The sequence below is a fragment of the Canis lupus genome, chromosome 24 (genome assembly GCF_048164855.1).
Source record: "Canis lupus baileyi chromosome 24, mCanLup2.hap1, whole genome shotgun sequence".
Taxonomy (NCBI): domain Eukaryota; kingdom Metazoa; phylum Chordata; class Mammalia; order Carnivora; family Canidae; genus Canis; species Canis lupus.
In genome coordinates this window covers 6,227,795-6,251,028 of record NC_132861.1, presented here as the reverse complement: position 1 = coordinate 6,251,028, position 23,234 = coordinate 6,227,795, and the positions used below count along the sequence as shown (strand labels likewise).

The 23,234-nt window shown below is 39.4% G+C and overlaps 1 protein-coding gene and 1 long non-coding RNA gene across 10 annotated transcripts in view; both read right to left on the bottom strand.

The window, feature by feature from the left end:
• Positions 1-23,234, bottom strand: part of DCLK1 (doublecortin like kinase 1) — a 341,630-nt gene that overhangs the window by 204,386 nt on the left and 114,010 nt on the right. The window lies entirely within an intron of this gene.
• LOC140616645 (uncharacterized) overlaps positions 1-23,234 on the bottom strand; it is an 85,303-nt gene that overhangs the window by 1,755 nt on the left and 60,314 nt on the right. The window contains exons 3-4 of the long non-coding RNA XR_012017061.1: positions 4,529-4,676; positions 861-1,064 (exon numbers count right to left, since the gene is read on the bottom strand). This is a non-coding gene — a long non-coding RNA (uncharacterized lncRNA). The remainder of the gene's footprint in view (positions 1-860; positions 1,065-4,528; positions 4,677-23,234) is intronic.

Here is a 23,234-nt window from a genome sequence, read left to right as displayed (position 1 = left end):
TCAAATATATAAAAATAGGCTTAATATCAGAGTACAGTCTGTACTAATACTAAATACGAAAACACAAAATTTTAAAAACCTAACACTGCGTGTTAGTAACATATTTTCTAACATGAAACTAAAAAAATTATAGCATCTACTCCATCACCTGTATTTTAAACATTACAGACCCACAGCCACTACTTTTTCTCTTCTGGAAAAATCCTTTCCACATCCTGCCCAGGAGAGTGCTAAAGGCTACATGGGCTTTTAAAAGCAGCCCAAGATTTTCCAGAGCTCAGCAGCTCTTTCAATAAATCAAAACCAGGGACTGTTTCTGGGTAATAAAGGGGGGTTTAAACTGCAGCAATGTGCATTAAAGTTCTGGAAGACCACAGAAAGAATTTGGCAACAGGTAGGAAAGGAAATGGGCCCCTTTTCTTACTGAGCGAGAAGGCACCTCTCACACCTGGCTAAGGTGGGAATGTCACCAGCAGCCTGCAAAAAGCCTTCATATTTCCCAGGACATGGGAATATGTCGTGTCCCACAGAGGGACGCTTTTCTGTTCCCCCTTGAACATCAACTGTCTTTGGCTCTCTTGGTCTGCTCTCCACCCTGCCTGCTGGGCCTCTAGTGGTTCCTCTGTCCACTTTCTCCTGCTGGGCTCAGGCTCTTCTTGGCTATTCCAATCACAGGTTTTTACCCTTCTCTGAACTTGTAATATATTCAGAGACAGGGGCTCTCAGGGTAATAGACACCTGAGCTCCCACTGGTTCCTTGATATGGATTCTGTAATCCCAAGCAAATGTGAATTACTTAAGGCCAAGCCTGGACATATCTGGATTCCACACAGCACCTGAGTAGAGCTGTCTATACTCACTGACCACTCCCGATTAAATTCATCTTGAATTCCAGGCGAGCCTTCATGGGCATAGCTGTGGTTAATTCTCATTTACTGGTTTTTAAACAGATACTCAAGGCTGGAAATCTGAGGGAGGGAGGCGTAGATCCTTCTGAATAGTCCAACCAAGTTATTTCGAATTTGAAGGATTCTCTTCAAATAGATAATGTCTACAAAGTAGGCCTGGAGAAAAAAAATAACGACACTGACTATGGAGAATGGCATTTTCAAATTTCTCCAATGTGACTGCTCTGTTTTCCTTGTGAACTGGGTTCCTGAAGGTGGGGAGGACAGATCCTCTCCTTGGCAAATCTAGGTCTGGTTCAAGAACTTTGTGTGAGCTTGAAACTACTTCCCTGCCCTACCCTCATGTAACAAGTGACTCATCTATCTAGAAAAAAACCTAAGAAGATCATAAACATTGGCATTGATGAAGCTTTTTAAATGCCTTCCTGGAAAATGCCACATAAATCACCTAAAATGTCACAACCACACACACACAGAAAAAAAAACCTACAACAAAACCAACGACACTTCTAATCACGAAATTGTGCTTTAGAAGTTCACTGGCCTGAATGTATGTTGGTTTCATTGTCACTCTGAGAAGTACCAAGGCAACTGATAACCAATGAACAAATCCTTTCTGATCCGCAAGTAAATCAGACAATAACTTGGTTCCCACAGCTTAGCTTAGCTTTCTAGTTCACACTTGTTCCTCCCAAGAACCTTAACTGCCAACGGGTAGACAGTCAACATTCAGTTCTGCTCTTTAGAAACTCAAAGCTGTCTGAACCCACTTTGGAGACAAATAAGCCCCTTTGATGTGGGAAAATGTGCATGGCCTTGTGTTAGCAATCCAAAGACTTGAGTAGATGATGAGTTCCTGACAGTATATCCAGGCTCAAGTTTCTAACATGGATTGCAATGTAACATGTTGGCAGCACCAGGAAAAAGCCACCATTTCTGACTTCTCTTGCTTTAAGAGAAAATGCTCTAGATCAAGGAGGAATGGAAGGTGAAACCAGAAGGATATACAGACAATGTTTTTACATTTCTACTTTCTACTGGAAATCTACAACTGACATCCCACTGTCATCCCAAAGCTTTAAATCCAAGACCATTGGCATTTCCACAAACTTAAGTCTCATTGCTGACTTTCCTTATCTCCAGAACAACTGCTCCGATCTCAAAACCTTACCATCTTTCTTGCCCAGTATGCGCATGGGTCCAGTTTACCTGGGATGATCCTGCTTTATGCTGGTTTCCGCAGGATCCTGACCAGTTTAAGCACATGTCCTGGAAAACAGGTCCCAGGTTGGACAACAAACTATATTATCACTCTATGTTTCTTCTTTTCCCCAAAAATCTCATCAATTTTTCCTTTGCAGCACTTGATCATCCACTCCTCATTTCAAATCCCCCTCCTTATGAGCTGCACTAATACTCCCTCGCATATGGTCTCCAGTCTAATCAATTATACGCATGAATCTGCTGCTCTAAAACCCTCAGTGTCTTCATTTCATTTAACGGATGAAGTGCAAACCCAGACTTTCCAGATCTTTCCCATTCTGGCCCTTATGCTGTTTCTAATTACTTCTAATTACTTTACATAACATGTGAGTCCAACAAAAGGGCCTGCTCAGCTTTCACCAAACCTATGAACCTGCAACAGTGATCCCACTGCTCAGGCTGCTCCGGCTCCATCTTATCTGAGGCTGATTCTCCTTATAAGACCCAACTCAAATCTCATTGCTCCTTAAACCTCTCTCTTCTGTCCCCGGCCTTCAGTACCTCTCCTATATGACATTCCTGCAGCAAAGAACAAGGTGGGCTCAGCACTTAGCAGAGCCCATTACCCTGCCTGGCCTCCTCCGTGTCTCTATTCTGCCTCTCTCCAAGTAGATCTTAAGCTCAGCAAGTGCAGGGACCTTATAATTTTCTCCTCTCAACGGCACCCAAGTCTGCTCAGCAGACAGGAGGCAATATGAAGAACAGGAAAAGTACAGGATCTGGAATGGCTTGTCTTAGATTTGTCACTTACCAACTGTGACACCTTGGGAAAGGGACATAAGGTCCCCTCCTCAGATTCCACATCTATACAGTGGGGATGGTGATGATGACAATAATTGCCAGGTTGTGGTGAGGAAGAACGGAAAGTGAACCTGTTATAAATTACCAAGTCCTATATACACGAGGAATGAATCCAATGTTTTTTTGATAATGGCAATGATAATTGTCACAACCTAATCAGAAGTCCTATCACATGATGCCTCAGAGAGGTATCATTTGGACTTGAGCTGACTGCATCGTGGGCAAGCATCGCAGCACCTGAGATCAATTGCTTTCTCTGAACATGCACGAGAAAGGCACTAGGAAATGTCTTAGTCTTAGGGTTACCATATTCCATTTTCTCTTTTCAATGCTGAAGTCTTTTAAGAGTTGACTGTGGAATATGAAAGGCAGGAAGAATGGGGGAAAGGGGCCAGCTCACTTGTCAGTTCTAGCATTCAGACTACTTTCAAGTTTTTTTCTCTCATCTGCCAGACATCCTTTTGAGATGTTGGAACCAGTACCATGAGCCCTTTGAAAAGAAGAAAGAGGGGGAAAGGAGCATGCAGCTTCCAAAACAACAACAACAAAACCCCTAAGCCATTCGGTAGGGATAGTTTGAGGTCATTTTGGAATGAACCACATCTTACACTTCCAGCACCATCCTTGGCTGAGGTATTCCAGCTACACAGCTCTTCTGGAACATTCCAGGTCACAGAAACCTGTGCATCGATGGATGTTTGTGGCACGAGTCAAGCAAATTAGACAAATTGCATGCATGAAAGCAGGGAAGTGGTTCTTCTGAAGCTGCTTTTCTTTCTGTAAGCTTCCCACACCATACCATCGTCAATCACATTATGACCCACAAGAAAAATCTTGAAAGATTAATGCTCAGCTGACTTCAAGCCACATATTCTTAACTAATAAAACATCTTTGCATCAGCTTGCAAAGATACAGGCTCTAAGCTAATATAAGTTACCAATTTTGCAAGACAGTTTGCTCCTGGTAATTATACTAAAAATAAAAGAAGGCAGCCAACTGGAGAGTTGTCTGTTCCTTTAGAAAAGATATTTCATGTTCCTTCAAGCTTCATTATCAATGATTGGCTCAGATGAATGAGAGGCTTCCAGCAGCTTTTGCCTAAGACCAGGCTTGACAAATGTGGCATTGATTTTGGCAGAGTTCAGGCTCTGCTTCAGTTTTCAAATGTCTGGCACTGTACATGAGCTTCTGAACCTGACCTGAAGCTATTATGGGCTTTAAAATTTTCAAGCAATTGCATCATTAAGCAACCAGCATGTGATGGCATTACTATCTTACCCACTGCCCAAATACCACAATGCATTTAAAGTCGTTGACATAAATCAGCAAAGAAAAGCACAGAGGACAGCAGTAAAAAATGGCCCATTATTAAGACCCGTTCAAAAGCATACCGGTTGTAACTGTAGCATATTCAATTTGAAAACGCAGATCTGCCACAAATTCAGAAAGCTATAAGGAGCAATTTGGGGATTTCCATCAAATAGCATATGTGCTGAGCAATTTTTTTCCAGGTATTTTCAAAGGTACCTTGGTAGTCATAGGGTTTGTTCCTTACCTTTTCAAACCTCTGCTCCAATAGAATAAGATCAAGAAAATGGACAGAGCTTCTATGTACAGTAACAAGGGTTTTCTTTGTTACATCAAATCACTGATATTTCCTGTTTTCCCAGTATCACCTTGGAAAGATAAAAAAGTGTCTGTATCTAAAAGGATTGAATGAGAGAAATTACTGAAAGTTTGAGTGAATTAAGTTCATTTTACTAGTAAATCTAATGCTATACATTTTCTTTGTTTCTTTTTCTAAAATTTTATTTATTTATTCATGAGAGACACACACACACACAGAGAGAGAGAGAGAGAGGCAGAGACACAGGCAGAGGGAGAAGTAGGCTCCATGCAGGGAGCCCGACAAGGGATTCGATCCTGGGTCTCCAGGATCACGCCCTGGGCCGAAGGTGGCGCCAAACCGCCGAGCTACCCAGGCTGCCCTGTTTCTTTTTTTTTAAGGAATCTCTTTCTATTTTTTTTTAAGTCGACTGTTTTATTTTTTATTAAGTTTTTAATGTCAATTCCAGTATAGTTAACGTACAGTGTTATATTAGTTTCAGGCGTACAATATAGTGATTCAACAATTCTAGACATTAGGGACACCTGGGTGGCTCAGCCTCTCTCTCTCTCTCTCTCTCTCTCATGAATAAATAAATAAAATCTTTAAAAAAAAACAATTCTATACATTATTCAGTGCTCACCACAAGTGTACTAATGCTATACATTTCAACAGCCTAATTAATATGGGACAATCTTTAATGAGACACACATCAAAATATCCTGAGAGGAATTAAAAGAATTTAAGGAGCAAAGAGGAGGAAACTAATCTGGTAACTCTATTAACAAAATCAGAATGATAACATTTTTGTTTTATGTAAACATTCCTTTGTCTCCTTTATTTTTACTGAGGCCAAACACTGAGGAATAGTCTGAAAGGCTCTTCCAGATCATCACTGATTAACAGGAAATTATCATTTGCAATAAAAATTTCCCTTCTTTCTAAATCATTAGACAAAATACACTGGCTTTTCTGACTAAATCCCACGTGGGTAGAAAAAGATTGCTTATTTTTAGTGGCATGCTGTGACAGACAACCTGAAAGAATATAAATTAACCTAGGTATGAGATCATACATATTTTCCATAAACCTTTGTTTCCTCACTGGTATTATAAATGCAAACCTAGCAGAAATGTTTCAAACATGAGCAACCACCCAAAACAGTTTGCCTAAAAGATCTTCTAAATTAGACTTTTTCTTAAGGCCAACAGTATTTTTGATCTACTTTAAATAAAGTAATCAGTGCTCTAAGTAGGAGAAATAGATGAAGACTTCTCTTCCTTGAAATTCAGTTGTGCCAGTTTAAATAGCACTGTGTGCAATGCTATCTAATCTCACCTAAAATGGTTAATTTCACACGTCAACTTCGCTGGGCCATGGTGCCTAGATACATGCTCACACCATTCTGGAAGTTTCTGATGTTTCTGTGATGGAGGTTTTGGATGAGATTAATATTTACGTTGGCAACTGAGCAAAACATTGGGCTCTCTAATACAGGTGGGCCTTATCCAATCAGTTGAAGGCTTGAATAGACTAAGACTGACCTCCCCAGGTAACAGAGAACTCTGCCAGCCACCAGCCTTCCACTTGAACTGTAGCACTGGCTCCGAGTCTCAAGCCTGCTGGCCCAACCTGAAGATTCTGAACTTGCCAGCCTCCATAAGCATATGATCCAACTCCTTAAAGTAAATCTCTTTCTCTATATATATATTTATCCCATTGATTCTGTTTTTCTGGGGAACCCTAATACACCACTTATCTGAAGGGTTATTATCCACTCTGTATCTCCTCTGTACACATCTTGCTTTCATCTATTTGGATAGCATAACTTTATTTTTGCATATTTAATACTGAGCATTTAATTTCTTGGCCACAAAGTTATATACAACTGTACTTAGAGCTTTTTTTTTTTTTTTCTAACCCTGTGATTCCTGCATGCAGTTAAATTCTTTAAAACCCCTTAGCCACTTCCTTGCATTTGCTTGCAGGAAAATAGTTTCTTCTTAGCTAGGAAAGGAGTTTAATGAAGCAGTGAATGAATAAAAGGTCGGATGGAAAAACCCAATCCGTTTCCAGAGTGGCTTCTCTCTCCTGAGGTTACATCTCTGATGTGAAATTAATTCCAAGATCAGACTCATCCATATACAAATGCAAATCCAAGGATAGCTGATCTCATGATCCTCTCCATGAAGTATGAACGCATATTGTCTACATCGGGTTCCTCTTAATGATGAGGGAATATGAGATGCATTATTGATGAAGACAATATCTTCTCTTTATTGATGAAGACAATTCTCTTCTGTTCCATTTTAAGGGATAAAAAAATCATGGTAGAGCAGAAAGTTGAAAACTTGATTTGGGGGTAAAGGACATTTTCACTTTCCTGACTTTTTCCAGTGTGAATGGAACAAACATGGCTCTAATTTCAAGAGTTGATTTTACTCTGACAAAGCAAAACAGTTCCACAGCCAATCCCATGTTTATATCTATCAATAGTTTTTAATATCACTAGTCATGAGGTAGTGTTGGCCTAATTAGGTTTTCTGACTAAACTGAAAATGACTGGTTTGTAGTAAAAACATTCTTTTTAACACAGAAATTTTCAAATAAGGTTATTAAGTCAGAAGGCTTACAATGACATAGTCTTTAAATCAGATTTTTTTTTAAAAAAGGCAAACAAAAATCAAAGTATGCCTCTCATAGATCAATTACTGTCAAGTGCTTTGTTCCATTATAAAGAAATAATTCAACTAATCAAATGAGCAAGTCTGAGATGTTCTGGATAGCTTGATGCTACAGTCTGAAGTTCAGCATTGTTGCTACAAGCTTTGTTACTAAAACCTTATCTAAAATACAATGAGTCTAGGGGTGCCTGGGTGGCTCAGTCAGTTAAACATCTGCCATGTTGGGCTCCCAGCAGATGACCCCTCTGCCCTCCCCCACACCCCACTCCCACTCATGCTAGTTCTCTCTGTCAAGCTGTCTTTCTCAAATAAATAAATAAAATCTTAAAATTAGTAATAACAAATAAATTTAAAAATACAACCAGCCTATTCTCTTGCTAAAGATGATCAACAGTTTCCCTTGTTCCAATCCCTAATTCAGACCATTGTTCTGGTAGCATCACTCAGTAAATTCTTCTTTTGATGTACTGTCCTCAGCACTGACTTTGGTTACTGCCTCTCTGTGCATTTTTGTAGCCTATTCAAGTGCCCTAAGGTTAAATAAAATTGAAATAAAATTAAAAATTGTATGAAATTGTAGGAGTCTTAGAGGAAAAATGTCAAGATAGATTTGAAAATATGACACAATATTAAAATACTGAATACTTTTATAAATAATTATTCAAGTAGAAGTGCTTTTGAAAACAGATTGACTTGGGGCACCTGGGTGGCTCAGTCAATTAAGTGTCCAACTATTGATTTTGGCTCAGGTCATGATCTCAGGGTCTTGAGATTAAGCCCTGAGTCGGGCTCTGCGTTCAGCAGAGAGTCTGTCTGAGTTTCTCTGTCCTTCACCCTCTGCCCCCCATACCTCTCTCTCTCTGAAACAAATAAATATATCTTTAAAAAAAGAGAAAGAGAACAGATTGATTTTTAATATCCTAAAATGAGAAGCCTTTAGTAAGTGGTCAGCCCTCCCCTCTACTTAGGCCTGATATGACTGCGGGCCACCTCATACCCACACCGGTGGCTCTTCTTTCTCCTCATGTTCTGGTTCTCTAGCCCTCTCAATTCTACCACTCCTCCTTTCACTCCACTTCAACCATTCTATTTTTTTTTAAGATTTTATTTATTTATTCATGAGGGACACACACACACACAGAGGCACAGACACAGGCAGAGGGAGAAGCAGGCTCCAGGCAGGGAGCCTGATGTGGGACTCGATCCTGGGTCTCCAGGATCACACCCTGGGCTGAAGGCGGTGCTAAACCGCTGAGCCACCTGGGATGCCCCACTTCAACCATTCTAATCATTAGACTTTCTGCATACCAAACTCTGAGTTCCTCTTTGATCACAGGTTTCCATATTTCCACCCACCCTCCTTCAATCCTGCCCACTGGTCCTTCATTCTTATCATGGCTTCTGTCTGGACCCATGATTGGCCTTTTTAATCCTACTTTCCCCTGAAACTGGAGAATCCCTCAATTACTTAATCTTTTTTTCATAATCTCAAATTCTGGGTAAATGCCATCACCTTGAATTTCTGGCTGGAAAAATTTTTACTGTCAGAAACTCAAATTGGATCTGTTCTCTGTCCTACAAATCTGTGAACCAAATCGCACCTCAGCCCGGCACCTATAGTCTTCGTTTCTGAGCCACAACAAATTACTTTTCAGTAGCTGTATTAGGGTTCTTCAAAACAACAAAAAATATGTATATGTATATGTATATGTATATGTATACGTGTATGTGTATGTATATGTATAGGTGTATGCATAGATATGTCAGAGGAGATTTATTATAGGAGCTGGCTCATGTGGTTACAGAGGCCAAGAAGTTCCATGATCTGCCATGTGCAAGCTGGAGAACCAGGAAAGCCAATGGTATAATTCAATCTGAGTCCAGAGGCCTGAGAGTCAGGGAGCCACACGTGTTAAGTCCTAAGTCAGGATGCCCAAAAGCCAGGAGCTCCAGTGTCTGAGAGTAGGAGAAAATGATCTCCCAGCTCAAGAAGAGAGAGAGAATTCACTCTTCCTTCACGTTTTTGTTCCATTCAGGGACCCCATGGATTGGATGATGCCTGTCCACACTGGTGAAAGCAGATCTCTCTCAGTCTACCAACCTAAATGCTAATCTCTTCCAGAAACATCAGCTATTTGGGCATCTGAGCCAGTGAAGTTGACATGTAAAAATAACCATGACAGCAGCTGTTACCTAATCACAAGAGGTAAGTCTGAAGATTCAGCTTAACCTTCATAAATTTGCCCTCTCTCCTCCTGAAATTTCCTGGGATTGTAACCTATCCTTTTCTCCCTCCTTCTGATTTTGAAAAATGATATGTCCCTCACCTTCCTAAAGTGAAATCCTTAGTCTGTGCCTTAGATGTCCCTTTATCTTTCACTAGAAGACCTCTTTCTTTTTTCTTTCTCTTCTCCAGACAGTGAACTTACTTACTTCTCCTTTCTCCTAAAGAAGGGTTCTACCCTCAACCTGCCCTGCCCCTTCAGCTTCCTTCCATTTACCACCAAACCCTCAGGGCACACTGTCCATTCTGCTCATCTGCATTCCACCTCTCGACCTCTAAAATTCAAGCTTCCTTCTGGCACCACTTTTCCTGCACCCTCATCAGCTAGTAGCCTTCTGTCCAAGCAGCTAGTTGAATTTGGGCTGAGCCTAGCTCCCCACCACAGGACAATTTAAAGTGCTCCCTGCCCCATTTCTTCCCGCACGTCACTCTCCCAGACTTCTGCTCTGCATTCTTGATGCCTTCAGGAGGCTGTCTGCCTTCCCCCCAAGCATTTTGTGACAAAGATTCTACTGAATATCTAGGGGTCAAAGAAAGATCTTCCTTGATCTTTTCTGGGCAACCAAAAAAATTCTTCCCTCTCTTTTTATCCTTTAGATTACAATTTCCCTTCTTCCTACCGAAACTCGGTTAGTACATGCACATTATAGACATTAAATAAATATCTGAAGTAAGGTGAACATAGGTATATTTTTAGTATGTTGATTAAGTATCTTATGAGGCTTGTATCAAATTAAGAACATTTAAAAATGACAAAATAGAACCATAGAGGGTTTAAAAACTTCAGTGTGCTCCGTCATGACTAAGTAATTACACAGTCAGGGGCTTCACCCCTGCCACCAGTTATACAGAATAGGGCCTGAGAGAGCTTATACTTAATGTTTGTAAATAAACGGTACATTACTGAGCTTCATTTTCTTTTAATATTTTATTTTATTCATGAGAGACACAGAGAAAGAGGCAGAGACATAGGCTGAGGGAGAAGCAGACTCCCTGCAGGGAGCCCGATGCGGGATCGGAGGGATCGGATCGATGACCTAAGTCAAAGGCAGATGCTCAACCTTTGAGCCACTCAGTGGCCCTACATTATCTAGCTTTGTAAGAAAATCTTTCATGAAGTTCTTTAAAAAAATCACTGATTTTTAATTAAATGTGTAATGCACAAATTGAGAGATTTTTAAATTTTGTGGTCATGCTTTAGAAGAAAAAGGTGCCTATGACTTTTAGAGATACACTGAAACATTTCCAGATGAAATGAAAATTGCAGAAAGAGTTGCATTAAATGAAGCTGCAATTAGTAAAGGTTTTACTACTAAAGTGTACTGGACATTTACCACTTTCTGGGCAGTAAAATCCAAAATATATGGGAACAAGATAAGCACAAATTTTCATGGTTATAAAGGATTTTGATTTTCTGGCATGGTTTTTAAATTTCCCTGAGTAAATCTCTGCTACCACTAGTAGACTTGTTTGTGGACATCACAGTCACTCAGCATAACAGAGAGCCTAGTCATTATGCTCATATGTGTGCTGAGCTGGACCTGAGCCTCTTGTCTCCCCAAAAGTCAAAACTGTTTTGTGGGGTCAAAGTCAGTGGTGGTATCAGTGGCCTCAACTTGTTTTCCTTCTCTTCTCTGTCTCTCTCCCTTCCAGAACACATTTTTTTTTTTTTAAGATTTATTTATCCATGAGAGACACACACACAGAGGCAGAGACACAGGCAGAGGGAGAAGCAGGGAGCCTGACGTGGGACTTGATCCTGGGTCCCCAGGATCACATCCTAGGCTGAAGGCAGCGCTAAACCGCTGGGCCACCGGGGCTGCCCTCTTCCAGAACACTTTTGAAATAGAAAAACACTTCCTTTAATCTCAGGCCTCACACAAAATTGCCTTCCTTCCACCTGACCGAGCAAGGCCTTTTCCCCATTGTCAGGGAGACGGAACCTTTAGCCCAATGCCTTTGACTATCATCCTCTCTGGCTTTGTTTTTCTTGTTATAAACAGAGAACCATTCTGAGCTGGAATTTAAAAAAACAGTAGTATTAAAATAAACTAGGCTCCTTTCTCCTTGTGAATGGTACCTCATGTCTTATTACGTCCCAGCACCAAACTCTTCTTGAAGAAATTGGCAGAAGGCCTCTTTGAAAGCCCTCTGGAATGATAATGATTCTCGGGGGCTCAGGGCCTCCAGTCAGAGCTAATTCCAGACTGTTCCTTACAAAAGTGCTGACTTGCTTACAAAAGCAATGGTAATAATTGCAGAAAGCTCCCAATCTACTCCCCAAATGTCTTAAGCTCCAGGGAGCAAAGCTTTTACATCTGAGACAGTGATGTTGGGAAGAGCAGCCAGCTACTTGAAATAATTGTTAGCCTCAAGTCAAGCAAGGTCTTTCCCCACTTCACTCCTAAACTTGGTTACCATCCCTCCATTCCAGGAGTCTAGCCCACTCTCTTCCCTCAGTTCTTCCACTTAACCCTCAAGCCAGTCTTAAACCCCATATATAGCCCTCACCCCAGTGCTGACTCCCTCCTCTTAAAGCCCTCACTGGACACTTACACTCTACGGACACTTTTCTTTTGGCCTGGAACTCCCAGAGTTCATGACTTGAGGGCAGAAACAAGTCAGCTTTCTTTAGACCTAGTATAGACTCTGTCCCAACTGATGGGTGTCCCAGGGGTGAAGATGAAGGAAGCCAGGCCTCTGACTGAGCCATACGTTGGCAGCTACCAGACACTGCAGGGGACAAGCTCTGTAGCTGATGCCTATTTGATTTGTCAGAACTTTCATGTGTACAAAACTGCATGCACTAAAAGAAGGATGCCATATACTGATATCTGAAAAGAACTAATTTTTAAATATCACTATATAAATTAGCATTATATTCCATTTATATACCATTCTATACCATTATTGGAAGTACTGGAGGTGACTTAATTTCCAAGTCTTTATTTTATTTTTCTAAAGATTTTTTTATTAATTCATGAGACACACACATACACAAACAGAAATAGAGAGAGAGAGGCAGAGACATAGGCAGAGGGAGAAGCAGGCTCCATGCAGGGAGCCTGACGTGGGACTCAATCCTGGGTCTCCAGGGACTGGATCCTGGGTCTCCAGGATCACAACCTGGGCTGAAGGCGGTGCTAAACCGCTGAGCCGCCTGGGCTGCCCCAACTTCCAAGTCTTTAAAAGGTTTTTTGCAGCCTGAGGTGTGATCCTGGAGACCCAAGATCGAGTCCCACATAGAGTCCCACATAGAGTCCCACATCGAGTCCCACATCGGGCTCCCTGCATGGAGCCTGCTTTTCCCTCTGCCTGTGTCTCTGCCTCTCTCTCTCTGTGTCTATGAATAAATAAATAAAATCTTTAATAAATAAATAAATAAATAAATAAATAAATAAATAAAATCTTTAAAAAATAAATAAATAAAACCCTCAAAAGGGTTTTTGAGGGACACCTGGGGGGCTCAGTTGGATTAAGCGTCCAGCTCTTGACTTGGGCTCAGGTCATGATCTTAGGGTGGTGAGATCAAGCCCTGTGTCAAACTCCAGTGCTGAGCGTGGAGCTTGCTTAAGATTCTCTCTCTCCCTCTGCCCCTCCCCTCTCTAATAGATAGATAGATAGATAGATAGATAGATAGATAAAATTAAAGGTGATTTGAAACAACACCTTGAGAAGTCTAGACATTATAAATAAAATGAAGCTATCTAGAAAAATCACACCATGTTAAGCATATTGTGTTTATAGAAAAAAACCTTTTTTGCCCTATAAAATATCTTTTTTCTATATATAAGTGCAGAGATCATCTGGGATGTGATTTGATATTGCCAGCATTTAGCACACAGATGGCATTCAGTACATATTTGTTAACTGAATGAGCAAATATGAAGTTTATTCACATAACCATTTATCTTCAAAACAGTAGCTACGTATCCTATACATTGCTATAAAAGGTATACATGGGTGATGCTTTCCTAGTAGGACAAAACACAATGTTGAAAGAAACATTGAACAGACAAAGATTCTTTCAGCATCATTAAATTAAGAGTTTAGTGGAAAGAACCGGGTATAACAGAAATCAGAAGATTAGGTTCCAGTACCTTCTTGCTTAATGGGATATTGTGCTGGTCACATCACTTCCCTGAGCCTCAGTCTCTCTGTTTGGTCCTCCCTGTCTCTGATATTCTAAGACTATATGGTTCCAACAGCATGGATCACTGGTAATGCATTCCTCCTTTGCAAAAAGGCATCTCATTGAATTTGGGCTTTAAATGGAAAAGATGTGTGACATGGAATATGCTGTGTTCTCTACAAATGTCAAAGTTACAAGACACAGAACTGTTTTGAGAAAACAGGATAAAAAAATATAAGATTCATCACCCTGGAGAATCTCTCAACAAAGCCTTCCTTTTAGTTTGTTTTGATTTGCTGGGTTAATTTTTTTCTTGGAAGATGAAAGGTCAGAACCTATGGTCTGGATCTTATTGAATCCCTCTTAATTAACTGGGAAAGAAGCACATCATTGTACAGATCACACTAATTGGGAGCTTTGCTTGGTTTCTTTTCAGTATTAGCTAGATGAAGTTGGATGCACTCTTGCCTTTTTGTTGTTGTACAAAGAACTAGTTTAGCTTTGATTATCTACCTTATCCCTTTTTAGAAGTATGATGAGTTTGGAGAAAAAAAAATCTCTTACAAGACAAAAGCTGTATTCACGGGGCCAGATATAATGTGTGAAAAGAAATATCCAATTTTTATTCTTCGCAATGGACAACTCAAGGTTAGTTTAGGCAAGAACCAAAATATATAAGCACAGGCTTTTTGGTCTTTTCGAGATTCATCCTTTTTTTTTAGCAAGAGAGATAACAAATATTTTTTCCCAAACATGTACAATATAGTTGATTAAATGTGCTGACAACCTTTAAACTTTTAAAATAGTCTTGAATTTCAATTTGGCATCATCCAACTTAAGTCACAGGATTTCTCTAGTAAAACCCAGCAACAAATGTTTGCTAGAATAATATGTTCTGGAGAATAAAATGAGTTTGAAACACATTCCAAAATAATCTGTAGAGCTAAGCTTATTTTTTAAAAAGATTTTATTTATTTATTTGAGAGAAAGAGAGAGCACATGAGCAGGAAGAGGGGTAGAGGGAGAAACAGACCCCCCATGGCGCAGGGAGCCCAAGTTGGAGCTTGATCTCAGGACCCTGAGATCACAACCTGAGCCCAAGGCAGACACTTAACTGACTGAGCCACCCAGGCCTCCTTAAGCTTATTTTTCAGTGAAGAACCAACATATTCCTTTGAAGAAATGAAAACTTATTAAGATTTGAAAAGTTACTAGAAATGCTGATGCCACATTAAAATTTTTCCAATGAAACACTTTAAGCAATAAACAAGTAGAGAAAAATTCACGTTTAGTTTTATATTGGGGTATACAGGGAAAATGATACTTGCTGGAGGATTAAGAATGGCAAAATAAATATTGAGACCAGTATAAAAATGCCATATTTTGACTCATTTGCAAATGTGTGTGTGCACACATGTGTATGTTTGTGTGCATGTGTGTCTGTGCACATGGCTATATGTGCACACATACGTGTTCTTCCAGGATTGTTGCCCTGTTCAACAATCTACCATCCTAGTGGCTATAACTTCATGATTTCATTGTCTATTGTTTTAAATCCTGTGGGAAGGGATCCCCGGGTGGCTCAGCGGTTTGGCACCTGTCTTTGGCCCAGGGTGTGATCCTGGAGTCCCAGGATCAAGTCTACCATCGGGCTCCCTGCATGGAGCCTACTTCTCTCTCTGCCTGTGTCTCTGCCTCTGTGTGTGTATGTCTCATGAATAAATAACAAAATCTTAAAAGATAAATAAATAAATAAATCCTGTGGGAAATTAAATGAATAAATACTGAATTCTAAAAGATCCACAGTTCTTAAGAGATGTAAGAAAGAACAACTCCAATTCTAAGAGAAGCTTTAGCTGTATCCTCCAGGGATACGGGTCCCTGCTTGACAGACCCCTGCTGTGCCTCTGCCCCTTCACCCTCTCCTGGTCAGCTCACCTTGTGACCAAAGCTGGTGGGTGTGGGCCAGTGAGGTTAGGCTGGACAGCACTGGGTCCTCTTCTCAACTATCTGCCCAGATTTTCTAATCAATCCAATCTAATATTGGAAAAGCAGTTGCATAAACTATTGAATGAACATTCTGATGCCAAACGGATTCTAATCAATCTGATGTGACTTGGTGACCATGAGATCAATTTTCCAGGCTCTGAATGTTCCCAGAGTTATTAAACCTGAGAGACTAGAGAGCAGAAAATGACCTTGCCACAGACAGCCATGAAGAAAAACCACAGGATGGGAAAAGAATAATGAAAATTTCAGTTCCCATTCTGTATATATGTTTGCCATTCCCCAAAATCAAGGATGAGGAGAGACATATTCTCTTACATTGCTGGGAAAATATGTTAAAAATCTCTGTGAAAAGCAATTTTGTGATACATGACAAGAACCATGGAAGCCTGTCCAATTTAACTTCTGATAATTTGTTGGAAGGAAATCTTTGAACATATACAAAATATTTACTATGAGACCAGAATTCACAGCAAGATTGCTTGTAAGAATGAAAAGACCTGGAAATAAATTCAGTAGGTAACAAATATGATATTAACAAACCAAATTAATTTAGATCCATACAAAAATCTAAAGCCTATAAAAATTATGTTTTTTACAGTGATTGCTGGCATAAAGAACTACAAAATATATTGACACATGAAAAAGTCACAAAACAATATACACACTATGATTCTATTTTAAAAAAAGATATGTGATGCACTGAAAATTGTGAAAGGGTAAAATAGAGATTTTGTGTAAGTAGTTATGAATTTTAAAATGTAATTATCTGGGGGCTCCTGGGTGTTGCAGTTGGTTGACCATCCACCTTTGACTTTGGCTCAGGTCATGATCTCTGGGTCGTAGGATCAAGCCCCGTGTCACGCTCCATTCTCAGCAAGGAGTTTCTTCTCTACCCCTCTCCCTCTCCCTCTGCCCCTCCCCTCACTCACGCTCTCCCTCTAAATAAATAAATAAATAAAAATTTTTAAGAAAATGTAATTATCTGTATTTTCTAATGTTTCTAATTTTATCTAATAATGAGCACATATTGCTTTGAAATTAAAAATTACAGTCTTTAAGTGAAGTAAGTCAGTCAGAGAAAGACAATTATCCTATGGTTTCACTCATGTGGAATTTAAGAAACAAAACAAAGAAAAAAGGAACAAACAAAAAACAGACCCTTAACAATAGAGAATAAACTGATGGTTATCAGAGGGAAGGAGAGTAGGGGAATGGGTGAAGTAGGAGATAGGGTTTGAGTATACTTATGGGGGTGCCTCGGCAGCTCAGTTGGTTAAGCATCCAACTCTTGATTTTGGCTCAGGTGATGATCTCAGGGTTATGAAATTGAGCCTCACATTGGGGAGTTTCTCTTTCTCCCCCTGCTCTTCCCTCTCCCCACTACTCACTCTCTCTCTCTCTCTTTCTCTCTCTCAATAAAAAATATACTTATGATGAGCATTGAGTAATGGATAGAATTGTTGAATTACTACACTATATACCTGCAACTAATGTAATACTATATGTTAATTATGCAGGAATTAAATTTGAGGGGGGAAGAGCAGAGAAGAAGAGAGAATGATCCTACGCATTGTTGGATGTTTAGCAGTATCTCCAATTTCTATACACCAGATGCCAGTGGCACCCTGCCCCCTCCCAGCTGTGACAATCAAAAGTGTGTCCAGACATTGCCAAGTGTTCTCTGGGGGATACAATCATCCTGGTTGAGAACCGCTGGTGTGGTACATATGGTATATTTAATTCTTTTTAATAAGCTCTGGTTATGTCCAGATGAATGACAGATGGAAAAGATGGAGAGCTTGGACACCAACATCCTTTAATAGATATTTTCATATTAACTTCATTTTTTCCACTTTACCTAATACATTTTCATAAAAATGTATGTCTTATCACAGAAAATACATGGAAAAGTAAAATGGACATCAATCAATCAAAATTAAAAAGTTCTTATTAACGAGTAATGAATAATCAAATTTTATGTCTTTGTGTTAAGTATATTATAGAGGATTTTGTTTGTTCTAAAAAACCTTTTTATTTCCCAATTATTCCTTACTAATTTTTTTAAAAGATTCTACTCATTTATTCACGAGAGACACAGATAGAGAGACAGAGAAGCAGAAACACAGGCAGAGGGAAAAGCAGGCTCCATGCAGGAAGCCCGATGTGGGACTCCATCCTGAGACTCCAGGATCACGCCCCGACCTGAAGGCAGATGCCAAACCGCTGAGCCACCCAGGGATCCCCATCCTTGCTAATTTTTAAAATGATATTAATAATTCTAAAAAGAAGCCCAAAAAATAAGGTTTACCTATGAAAAATCATGTAATTGACAATAGCAACAACAAGGTAATACACTTCTCTGATGTTTTGCCTTAATACAAGTCCTTCCTTGATTACTTCAAGTGAAGCTATGTCACCTGATCCTTTAAAAAGCAAGATTACTTTTTGAGCTTTTTCCAATAATTCAACATATGGTCAGACGATTATTTTATTATCTTTGGGCTTCCACATTCCTTGCATGTTACACAGGTTTTTTTTATTAAAATGCCAAAAACCTATAAACATTGGTTCTACAATATTATCTCTATGAAAGCAGGGGCTTTTATTGTTCACTGCTGTCTCTCCATAGCCTAAAACAGGACCTGGTACAAAATAAGTGCTAAAATATATGCGTTGAATAGATAAAAGAATAAAGAACAGGGGGTAACAAATAGGGAGATAGAGAAGATACAGCAAGAATACCAAACTTCATGTTTTCTTAAAAGAACATAGAATACTGTCAGAAATGAACAAAACTGCTTATAAGTTTTAAACAGTAATAACAGCTACCTCTCTTTCTCTTCCTTCCTTCCTTTCTTTTCTCTTCCTTTCCTTTTTCCTTCTTTCCTTCTTTCTTTCTTTCTTTCTTTCTCTTTCTTTCTTTCTCTTTCTTTCCTTTCTTTCCTTCCTTCCTTTTTCTTTCTTTTTCTTTCTTTCTTTCCTTCTTTCTTTCCTTCCTTCATTCCTTCTCTCTCCCTCTTTCTTTCTCCCTTCCTTCCTTCCTTTTTCTTTTCTTTTCTTCCTTCCTTCTTTTCTTTCTTCCTTTCTCTTTCTTTCTTTTCTTTCTTTCTTTCTTTCTTTCTTTCTTTCTTTCTTTCCTTTCCTTTCCTTTCCTTCCTTCCTTTCTTTCCTTCCTTCCTTTTTCTTTCTTTCCTTCCTTCATTCCTTCTCTCTCCCTCTTTCTTTCTCTCTTTCTCCCTTCCTTCCTTCCTTCCTTTTTCTTTTCTTTTCTTCCTTCCTTCTTTCTTTCTTCCTTTCTTCCTTTTCTCTTTTTCTTTCTTTCTTTCTTTCTTTCTTTCTTTCTTTCTTTCTTTCTTCTTTCTTTCTTTCTTTCTTTCTTTCTTTCTTTCTTTCTTTCTTTCTTTCTTCTTTCTTCTCTTTCTTTCCTTTTCCCTCCCCTCCCCTCCCCTCCCATCTCCTCTCCTCTCTTGTCTTTCTTTTCTTTTCCTTTCCTTTCCTTTCCTTTCCTTTCCTTTCTTTTCTTTCTCTTTTCTTTTCTTTTCTCTTTTCTTTTCTTTCTTCTCTTCTCTTCTCTTCTCTTCTCTTCTCTTCTCTTCTCTTCTCTTCTCTTCTCTTCTCTTCTCTTTTCTCTTCTCTTCTCTTCTTTTCTCTTCTCTTCTCTTCTCTTCTCTTCTCTTTTCTCTTCTCTTTCTTTCTTTCCTCCATGCCCAGCATGGAAATTAACTCAGAGCTTGAACTCACAACTCTGAGATCAAGCCCTGAGCTGAGATCAAGGGTCAGATGCTTAATCCACCAAGCCACCCAGGTGCCTATACAGCTACTATTTATTGTCTACTCTATGCCAAATGCTATACTCACTGTATCTAATTTGATGGTCATAACAACTCTATTAAGTATTAATACTTTTACAGATGAAGAAGTCTGTGGCACAGAAGTATTGAAAAGTAGCATAAAACTAATAAAAAGAGTCTGTTAAACCCAATGGAACTAAGTGAAATACCACCACATATGATTCTTTCACAGAATATAAATTTCAAAAGCTACTTTGATTTAGAGATGCTAAATTAGATATCGTATAAGTCATAAACCCTAAACAAGAAGTTTGAACGGTAGCTGATTTTATTAGATTATAAATTAGTAGTGCTGACTAAGAGTTAAGTATATGAAAGAGTACCAAATACTGTGACAAAGGAGATCTATCTTGAACGCTGTGCCTTATACCCCTTCACCATCCTGACTCACATGCACAATAGTCTTCAATGTAAAGAATAATAAATATAAATATACGTGCAAAAAGAACTCACAAAAGCCTGTCATCAAATATTATTCCTCCTATTGCAGAGACCAGGACACGGTGATAATGATGATCACATACATTAAAAATTCAGTACTTAACCTTGCATCACAGAAAGTATACATCTAACTATTAGCAACTTTCTTTTAAAGGTCAAAGTAGAAACAATAATAAAACACTAAAATGATGCTTTTGTAAGGATACCTACTAACATTTTTAAGTATCTTTTGAAAACATTATAAAGGATGTGAGAAAATACACTATTTAATGGCAAAAGCTATACCTGCAAAAGTTAAGTTGTAGCGAAGAGTAGAAATGAAGGACCAACAGCATGGTCCAACTTGTGATGCTGGAGGAGCGAAAGGAGGTTTGAATGACGCAGAAACTTTTTAGAGAAACCATGGGTAAAGGATAAGGAAGAAAGCTCAAAAGGCAAGCGCATCTTCCAGGGAGCAGTACCAAGGAGCAGGGTGTCCAGTAAAGGTGGGGGATAGGGGGATGAAAATTCCTCAATTTAGAGAAATTCTATGGAAAGCTCTGGTTTAAACAAGCAAATAGAACAAGGATGGACCACAAAAATCGTAGATGCATGGAAAACTATGTCAAATAAAGCAAGAAACATGATACACTATTACATAACATTACCAAATTTGTATATATGTTTACATTTATGTTTTAACAATTCATGGCCCTATGGTGAAACCGTCTTTCCCTGCTGTGCAAAAGATGCTTTGCAGCTTCTCAGGTTTTAGGACACTGGAGGGCAGGGCTCCCAGGGAGAGGGCAAAGAAAAGATCAGAACCCCAAAAGCAGATGCTTCCGAAGAGAAAAATATTACTGGATTTTGTTGTCTGAGACACTGACTTGCGACCTCTTGCAAGTATCTGAACCTTGTATCTGAAGTGACATGGATCCAAGAAGCAATTGTGGAAGGTAAACAAATAGGAATTTTGGGACCAAGGACCTGGGCTTGGTCCATAAAAGCTAGCTGAGCCCAGTCAAGTGATTTATAATCTCTTAGCTTTAGTTTCTCCACTTGTAAAGTGGAATAATGATAATATTATGAGAATCAGATAAGATAACGTACATTTGAAAGAATATGTCTCAGTACCTTTCACCCTTAAATTTTTGTAAATATTATGGAAATGTCTGAATTGCTGCTTCCTCTGCTTATATTCATAACAATTCTTTTCAACTTTCACAGTGATTTTTATTTCACTCGAGAAGATAACACAAAGAAATCAAATTTTTACCACTTAGGGAGAGCAACCTTACCTAAAAAGAGAATAATGCCTGGTGTCCAGTGAGGCTCATACGTCAAATGAATGGCATGTGTCAGCCTAGCAAAAGTGTGGGCTGACTGCTCACCATTTCAGGTGCACCTCAAAGAAATTTTGAATTCCTATAAATCAAGGACCTTTGGGAAAAGATCCAAACACCTGAGATTATAAACACCAAATCCATGAATCCCAAGAATGCCTTATCAGTGAAGCTTGATGGAGATTATTATTGTTTTTATTATTATTTCACAGGCAGAAGCTTCAACCAGCAAATGCAATTTGAACGTTTTAGAGTATTATGAGTGGGGGAAGGCTGTACTAGCACACCCTTTAAGGTAGAACAACACAATCTTGAATTTGCAAATCTTTATCCAAGCTCTGCATGTTCCTAGCAAAATCTCAGCTATATTCCTTCTGTAAATCCTTCTAACGTTATGGAATTGTGAGTAGAGATGGACATTGCATAAAAAAAGGACTTAAATAGTCTTAAAGAAGAGTGGCAGGAAGGCCTCAGTTGAGCATCTGACTCTTGATTTCAGCTCAAGTCAAAATCTCAGGTCATGAGACTGAGCCCCACGTTGGGCACTGCTCTGGGCATGAAGTCTGCTAGGGATTTTCTCTCTCTCCCTCCCTCTGCTCCCCCCCTTCTCTCTCTCTCTTTTTTATTTTTTCCCCCTTCTCTATCTATCTCTAAGACAAATCTTTTTTTAAAGAGTGGCAAACAAAGGCAGATGATCTTCACAAAAGGAACTGGAATATATTCTGTATTGGAAGAATATCAAATATATTCTATTCTCTAAAGCCAGGCTCCCTTTAAAAAACTTTATGAATCCATTCTATTCACAGGTAAAGAACTTCTTAAAGAGAGAAAGAGCAGGGATCCCTGGGTGGCGCAGCGGTTTGGCGCCTGCCTTTGGCCCAGGGCGCGATCCTGGAGACCCAGGATCGAGTCCCACATCAGGCTCCCGGTGCATGGAGCCTGCTTCTCCCTCTGCCTGTGTCTCTGCCTCTCTCTCTCTCTCTCTGTGACTATCATAAATAAATAAAAATTAAAAAAAAAAAAAAGAGAGAAAGAGCAAAAGGAAAAAAATAGTGAAATATAACTATAAGCAATTTCTACCTTCAAATAACTAATAAAACAGATTTGCACATCCAATCACTTTGGCATATGATAAAATACAATAAAATACTTAAACTGGGGATCCCTGGGTGGCGCAGTGGTTTGGCGCCTGCCTTTGGCCCAGGGCGCGATCCTGGAGACCCGGGATCGAATCCCACATCGGGCTCCCGGTGCATGGAGCCTGCTTCTCCCTCTGCCTATGTCTCTGCCTCTCTCTCTCTCTCTGTGACTATCATAAATAAATTTAAAAAAATACTTAAACTGTGTCATATTCAGTGTATTTTCACTTGTCTTTTACTTCCAGGAAACTGAGGATAATTGCTTGTGTGTCATTTATAAACCTTGAATATCTATACTATACAGGCAATCCTTCATGAGTAATTAATAAAATCATCATTATTTTATGAAAACCCACATATGTAGTTAGGATTCTTCTTATGAGCTAATATATTTCCAATTATACTTAACTTGCAATTCTGATCATTTCCAATCACCTAACCACTAACAGGATACTGTTTTTAACAGTAACCATCTTGTCAGTATTTCATAGAGAGCTCAAGGTCATATAAACAAAATGCATGTTTGAAAGAATGAATGGCTTTGATTTTTGCCATTTGAAAGACTTCTCAGGGATCCCTGGGTGGCGCAGCGGTTTGGCGCCTGCCTTTGGCCCAGGGCGCGATCCTGGAGACCCGGGATCGAATCCCACGTCGGGCTCCCGGTGCATGGAGCCTGCTTCTCCCTCTGCCTATGTCTCTGCCTCTCTCTCTCTCTCTCTCTCTCTGTGTGTGACTATCATAAATAAATAAAAATTAAAAAAAAATGAAAGACTTCTCAATTCAAACAGAGCT